Genomic DNA, 8,005 nt, shown 5'->3' with positions numbered 1-8,005 from the left:
TTCCCTGTACAACTGACTAGGTATCCCCTGTACAACTGACTAGGTATCCCCCCCTTTACCTGTACAACTGACTAGGTATCCCCCCTTTACCTGTACAACTGACTAGGTATCCCCCTGTACAACTGACTAGGTATCCCCCCTTTCCCTGTACAACTGACTAGGTATCCCCCCTTTCCCTGTACAACTGACTAGGTATCCCCCCTTTCCCTGTACAACTGACTAGGTATCCCCCTTTCCCTGTACAACTGACTAGGTATACCCCCTTTCCCTGTACAACTGACTAGGTATCCCCCCTTTCCCTGTACAACTGACTAGGTATCCCCCCTTTCCCTGTACAACTGACTAGGTATCCCCCCCTTTACCTGTACAACTGACTAGGTATCCCCCCTTTACCTGTACAACTGACTAGGTATTCCCCCTTTCCAACTGACGAGGTATCCCCCTTTCCCTGTACAACTGACTAGGTATCCCCCTTTCCCTGTACAACTGACTAGGTATCCCCCCTTTCCCTGTACAACTGACTAGGTATCCCCCCTTCCCTGTACAACTGACTAGGTATCCCCCTTTCCCTGTACAACTGACTAGGTATACCCCCTTTCCCTGTACAACTGACTAGGTATCCCCCCTTTCCCTGTACAACTGGCTAGGTATCCCCCATTCCCTGTACAACTGACTAGGTATCCCCCCTTTCCCTGTACAACTGACTAGGTATACCCCCTTTCCCTGTACAACTGACTAGGTATCCCCCCTTTACCTGTACAACTGACTAGGTATTCCCCCTTTCCAACTGACTAGGTATCCCCCCCTTTCCCTGTACAACTGACTAGGTATCCCCCCTTTCCCTGTACAACTGACTAGGTATCCCCCCTTTCCCTGTACAACTGACTAGGTATCCCCCCTTTCCCTGTACAACTGACTAGGTATCCCCCCTTTCCCTGTACAACTGACTAGGTATCCCCCTTTCCCTGTACAACTGACTAGGTATCCCCCCTTTTCCCTGTACAACTGACTAGGTATCCCCCCTTTCCCTGTACAACTGACTAGGTATCCCCCCTTTCCCTGTACAACTGACTAGGTATCCCCCTTTCCCTGTACAACTGACTAGGTATCCCCCCATTCCCTGTACAACTGACTAGGTATCCCCCATTCCCTGTACAACTGACTAGGTATCCCCCTTTCCCTGTACAACTGACTAGGTATCCCCCTTTCCCTGTACAACTGACTAGGTATCCCCCTTTCCCTGTACAACTGACTAGGTATCCCCCTTTCCCTGTACAACTGACTAGGTATCCCCCCTTTCCCTGTACAACTGACTAGGTATCCCCCTTTCCCTGTACAACTGACTAGGTATCCCCCTTTCCCTGTACAACTGACTAGGTATCCCCCTTTCCCTGTACAACTGACTAGGTATCCCCCATTCCCTGTACAACTGACTAGGTATCCCCCATTCCCTGTACAACTGACTAGGTATCCCCCCTTTCCCTGTACAACTGACTAGGTATCCCCCTTTCCCTGTACAACTGACTAGGTATCCCCCCTTTTCCCTGTACAACTGACTAGGTATCCCCCTTTCCCTGTACAACTGACTAGGTATCCCCCTGTACAACTGACTAGGTATCCCCTGTACAACTGACTAGGTATCCCCCTTTCCCTGTACAACTGACTAGGTATCCCCCTGTACAACTGACTAGGTATCCCCCCTTTCCCTGTACAACTGACTAGGTATCCCCCTGTACAACTGACTAGGTATCCCCCTTTCCCTGTACAACTGACTAGGTATCCCCCTGTACAACTGACTAGGTATTCCCCCCTTTCCCTGTACAACTGACTAGGTATCCCCCTTTACCTGTACAACTGACTAGGTATCCCCCCTTTACCTGTACAACTGACTAGGTATCCCCCTTTACCTGTACAACTGACTAGGTATCCCCCCTTTACCTGTACAACTGACTAGGTATCCCCCCCTTTACCTGTACAACTGACTAGGTATCCCCCCTTTACCTGTACAACTGACTAGGTATCCCCCCTTTACCTGTACAACTGACTAGGTATCCCCCCTTTACCTGTACAACTGACTAGGTATCCCCCCCCCTTTACCTGTACAACTGACTAGGTATCCCCCTCTTTCCCTTTCCACTATGCTTCACGGTGGGAACCACACATGCAGAGATCATCCGTTCACCTACTCTGCGTCTCACAAAGACACAGCGGTTGGAGCCCAAAATCTCACATTTGGACTCATCAGACCAAAGGACAGATTTCCACCGGTCTAATGTCCATTGCTTGTGTTTCTTGGCCCAAGCAAGTCTCTTCTTCTTATTGGTGTCCTTTAGTAGTGGTTTCTTTGCAGCAATTCGACCATGATGGCCTGATTCACGCAGTCTCCTTTGAACAGTTGATGTTGAGATGTGTCTGTTACTTGAACTCTGTGAAGCATTTATTTGGGCTGCAACCTGAGGTGCATTTACCTCTAATTAACATATCCTCTGCAGCAGAAGTAACTCTGGGTCTTCCTTTCCTGTGGCGGTCCTCATGAGAGACAGGTAACTCTAATGAACTGATCCTCTGCAGCAGAGGTAACTCTGGGTCTTCCTTTCCTGTGGCGGTCCTCATGAGAGACAGGTAACTCTAATGAACTGATCCTCTGCAGCAGAGGTAACTCTGGGTCTTCCTTTCCTGTGGCGGTCCTCATGAGAGCCAGTTTCATCATAGCACTTGATGGTTTTTGCGACTGCACTTGAAGAAACTTTAAAAGTTCTTGAAATGTTCCGTATTGACTGACCTTCATGTCTTAAAGTAATGATGGACTGTCGTTTCTGTTTGCTTATTTTAGCTGTTCTTGCCATAATATGGACTTGGTCTTTTACCAAATAGGGCCATCTTCTGTATACCACCCCTACCTTGTCACAACACAACTGACGCATTTAGGAAAAAAATTCCACAAATTTACTTTGAACAAGGCAAACCTGTTAATTGAAATGCATTCCAGTTGACTACCTCATGAGGCTGGTTGAGAGAATGCCAAGAGTTTGCAAAGCTGTCATCAAGGGTGGCTACTTTGAAGAATCTCAAATATATTTAGATTTGTTTAACACTTTTTTGGTTACTACATGATTCCATATGTGTTATTTCATTGTTTTGATGTCTTCACTATTATTCTACATTTTTTTTAAAAAGTCTAATAAATCAATTGAATACACACCATCACAATAAATGATTTACTTATTTTAGGCAGGTCTAAAGAAACAGTATGATATGAAGGAAATGTGTTTCAGAAGAACAGAATGAGTTGGCCTACTGTACATTATATGGCTATGCTCCATGCCATAGGCTGTTGGTTTGTTCATTTAGCAGACAAGAAGAATTAGCTGAAAAGGATATTTCTCCCATCCAGGAGCGAGTGAGCATATGAAGCAGGTCTTATACATTTGATTTTGAGTTATTTGGCAACTTTAGCGGTGAATGATACAAACCTTAACGTGTTTAAGACATTCTAATGCAGGAACAAGTGTGATGATTGAGAGGGGCGGTACAGGTGTTTATGATGCTAATGATCTGTTTCCGTTTCTACCGTTGTGACTAGATGGAGGTCTACAGCTCCAAAGTGGCCGCGTCGGGGACAACAGTTGTTGACAACCGTAGCGTTGTCGCTAAGCCTAACCCTTTTCTTAACCTTAACCTCAATTCTCCCAAGCCACTACGTTAATTCACCTAACCTGTTAAAACGAATTATCCTAACCTACTTTATAAAACGAACCATCTGCCCTGACATACCATCAGTATTACCACACAGGAATGCGCACACATGTACGAAAACCCCAAATTGAGGGCCGCAATCATATTATTATCTCGCAGATGGCTACATAAGTAAACAAAGGACTGCCCAGCAAAAACTGGTCATCCAACAACCCTCACGTTTTAATCCTATTATAATCATTTAATTAAGATACTCACAGAAACTCTTCAAAGACACCAACATCATCAGTAAATGCTATATTCCCGGGGGGCAGGCAGGCAATGTCCGTATTTGACACCCCCTTGCGAGCTTTTACGAGAACCAGTTCTACGATTTTGTTTGCCCCCAGCCGTCTGACTGCCCTTTACGGAGATTGCGCTGTTGAACTGTCACACAAATCCTAAAGCCCTCCCCTCAATTTTCCTCCCATTACTGTAATTATGTTAAAAAATAAAAAACGTCTGAAACTAGATTGCCAGCATACTGGTGTTGACGAGAGAGAAAACAACTGTAGGGGGAGGTTTTCTTTTGCACTGTTCGACCAATCCAATGGAGAAGTTAATATGGAGTCCTTGATAACACAGAGTTTCTAAAGCCAGAGGCGCAACATCGCGGTACTTCCGGGAACACTTGCGAAACAGACCAGACCGGTGTTTGAGAAGTCAATGAGAGAAGTGAACAATTCTTCCATCGACAACTAAAAGGCACAGCCTACATCCGAGCCAATGTCTTATACGTAGTTCAACGTGTTATTACTCCAACCTCGTGAAGGTAAAACATGCATAAAAAAACTGACAAGTTTGCATTTTCGTTAAAAAAAAAATCAAAAACTTTATACAGGAGTGCCTTTTGATTTGACGTCATGCACATGCGCAGTTCGGCGATATATAGGACCGTTAGTCCCAATGACGTGATTCTACCATGAGCTTTTTTCTTTTGCCAGCCAAGGTCGCCATGTGTGATCGGATAAGCAGCTTTTAGCCTGTCTTCATACCAAAGATGTGTATATAACTAACCCAAGAGACCACAGCCTGTCCACTTCCAAATATGAAAAAATGTCATAGTGGGGGAGAATAATTTATTATTTATTTATCTTGCACCCCAGTATCTCTACTTGCACATCCATCTTCTGCATTGTAATTACTTCACCACCATGGCCTATTTATTGCCTTACCTCCCTTATCCTACCTCATTTGTACACACTGTAAATATACCTTTTCTACTGTATTATTGACTGTTTGTTTACTCCATGTGTAACTCTAATGTTTGTGTCGAACTGCTTTGCTTTATTCTTGGCCAGGTCGCAGTTGTAAATAAAGGTGAAATTAAAAATTTAAAAAACAAGCAAGGTGGGCAGAGCCAAGCACCAGCTAGTGAGATCCTATTGGCGCATTGTAGCATTTATTTGCATATTTCCGTTAGGGAACGCCTACTATGTGAAGTGCGCCCGTGACGTAACTAAACTTGCCTTCGGACTTCTAAACTACGCATTTTTTATTACTTTGGCAAAGAGTCAAGTTTCTAGACAGATCAATCTGGCTATATCTTCTCTGCTGCTCACTGGGCTTCCAACATATTTGGTAGTGTGAGTAGAAACGCCAACCAGATGCTACATTAGCTCATTTGAGGCTTTTATTTAACTAGGCAAGTCAGTTAAGAACATATTCTTATTTACTATGACGGCCTACCCCCGGACGACGCTGAGATAATTGCGCGCCGCACAAATGGGACTCCCAATCACGGCCGGTTGTGATACAGCCTGGAATCGAACCAGGGTGTCTGTTGTGACACCTCAAGCGCTGCGCCACTCAGGAGTCCATTGATAAGCTTAGTACAATAATACAATTTGATATTAGGCCATCCAAAATGAAACAAACATAACATTTCATTTTGAGCAAGCATGGCACATATGTTTTATTTAAATCAAATCATATATGTATTTTTTTTACAATTTTGCCCTAACATTTCACAAGATAAAATATATATATAATATAGTACATTTGACTTTGATGATCACATTTTGATTAATAAAAACTGATGAAAAAGAAAATGTCTACTTCCAGCATCAAGGAGCAGCTGGTGAAGCTATACAATTGTTATCATTTAAAAAAAGACAGACCCACAAACACAAAGCTTAATGTTCTGCAATATATTAACATCTTACTGGTTCAATTACATAAGCAGAAATCAAATTCTAATGTTGTGGTTTTTTTTCCCCTTCAACTCTCCATCAGAAGTACCTGGAACTAACCTGATGATCATCAAAACAATGAAAGACATTGTACAGTGTGTAATGTTATTAATACAAGGCTACAATATATCTAGATTGATTCACAATGAGTATTAAAATGTTCTATTGATCCTGGACAGACCGCTGTGTGTGTGTGTGTGTGTGTGTACGTAGACTGGTTCTGAGCCTCTGCACCATACAGTCACGAGACCAGAGAGGGTCAGGGCTAGGTCTGATGCAGTCGAAAATGAAGGTTGTTCCAAATGGCACCGTATTTCCCCCAGGATTAGAGGGATAGGAGACCCATAGGCCTCTGGTCTAAAGTAGTACACTTATATATATATATATATATATAGAGAGAGAGAGAGAGAATTGGGTGCCATTTGGGTAATGGCCAGTTGACTGGCAGTAACTAGGTAGAGGTTGACCCGTAAGAAAAAATAAAAACATGATCATTTGGTTCTCATTTAACCCGTATGATTGACAGATGGGAGCCAAAAACATGAACCCGACAAAACTTTTTTTTTTAAATAGTGTCTGTGTATATTAATAGTGAGAGAGGCCAAGCTCCAATTGGCAGAGACTGAGGCAGCTCAGGGGACTGTCCCAAATGGCACCCTATTCCCTACATAGTGCACACTCCTGTCGACCAGAGCCCTATTCCCTACATAGTGCACACTCCTGTCGACCAGAGCCCTATTCCCTACATAGTGCACACTCCTGTCGACCAGAGCCCTATTCCCTACATAGTGCACACTCCTGTCAACCAGAGCCCTATTCCCTACATAGTGCACTCCTGTCAACCAGAGCCCTATTCCCTACATAGTGCACACTCCTGTCGACCAGAGCCCTATTCCCTACATAGTGCACACTCCTGTCGACCAGAGCCCTATGGGAATCCTATGGCACCCAGTCAAAATGAATTCTCCGTTATAAAGAGGAGAGTGCCTTTTAGGAAGCAGCCTCGTTCTAGAAAAACAAGTCGTAGCTCAAGTGAAGAGGAAGGGACATCGATTCTCGTTAGCGTTAACAACCCCCATGCATGTTACCGTCATAGATCTGCATATTCATACGGACACAGAAAACAGCAACATATTTTCCTCATCATGGAATTGATAAGTTAGTTTAAATAAGAAGCTAAATTAGGCCTGTTCTGCCCTGTGGCTAACAATACATCACAATAACAAAGATACCTTTACCATTACATGGAACGACATCTAACAAACAGGTTGAAAGGTGGTATAACGTAGAGCCTTGGTAATAACCACAGGTCTACTTCCACAAGGAGTGGTCTAAACCATAAGGTTCCATCTCTGAGAGAAGCCGTAGTCGTGACAACAACATAAAGCAACCCAAGGCACGCAAGTACTCCCTTTTAGTTTACAGAGCGGTGCAAGGCAGAACAGACAAGAGACTAAATAATACAAACTATAAAATGTTATCTTATCTAACAAATCCTTGGTCAGCAAAAGAGCATAGTACTGTATGGAGGAGGAGGAGACAGCATAGTACTTTATGAAGGAGGGGTCAGAGAAGGAGAGAGAGCATAGTACTGTATGGAGGAGGAGGAGACAGAGATAGCATAGTACTGTATGGTGGAGGAGACGACATAGTACTGTATGGTGGAGGAGACGACATAGTACTGTATGGTGGAGGAGACGACATAGTACTGTATGGTGGAGGAGACGACATAGTACTGTATGGTGGAGGAGACGACATAGTACTGTATGGTGGAGGAGACGACATAGTACTGTATGGTGGAGGAGACGACAGAGAGATAGCATAGTACTGTATGGTGGAGGAGACGACAGAGATAGCATAGTACTGTATGGTGGAGGAGACGACAGAGATAGCATAGTACTGTATGGAGGAGGAGACAGAGAGGGGATAGTACTGTATGGAGGAGACAGAGAGATAGCATAGTACTGTATGGTGGAGGAGACGACAGAGATAGCATAGTACTGTATGGAGGAGGAGGAGACAGAGAGAGAGGGGATAGTACTGTATGGAGGAGGAGACAGAGATAGCATAGTACTGTA

The sequence above is a fragment of the Oncorhynchus tshawytscha genome, linkage group LG11, assembly GCF_018296145.1.
Source record: "Oncorhynchus tshawytscha isolate Ot180627B linkage group LG11, Otsh_v2.0, whole genome shotgun sequence".
Lineage (NCBI taxonomy): Eukaryota > Metazoa > Chordata > Actinopteri > Salmoniformes > Salmonidae > Oncorhynchus > Oncorhynchus tshawytscha.
This window is presented reverse-complemented; position numbering follows the sequence as displayed.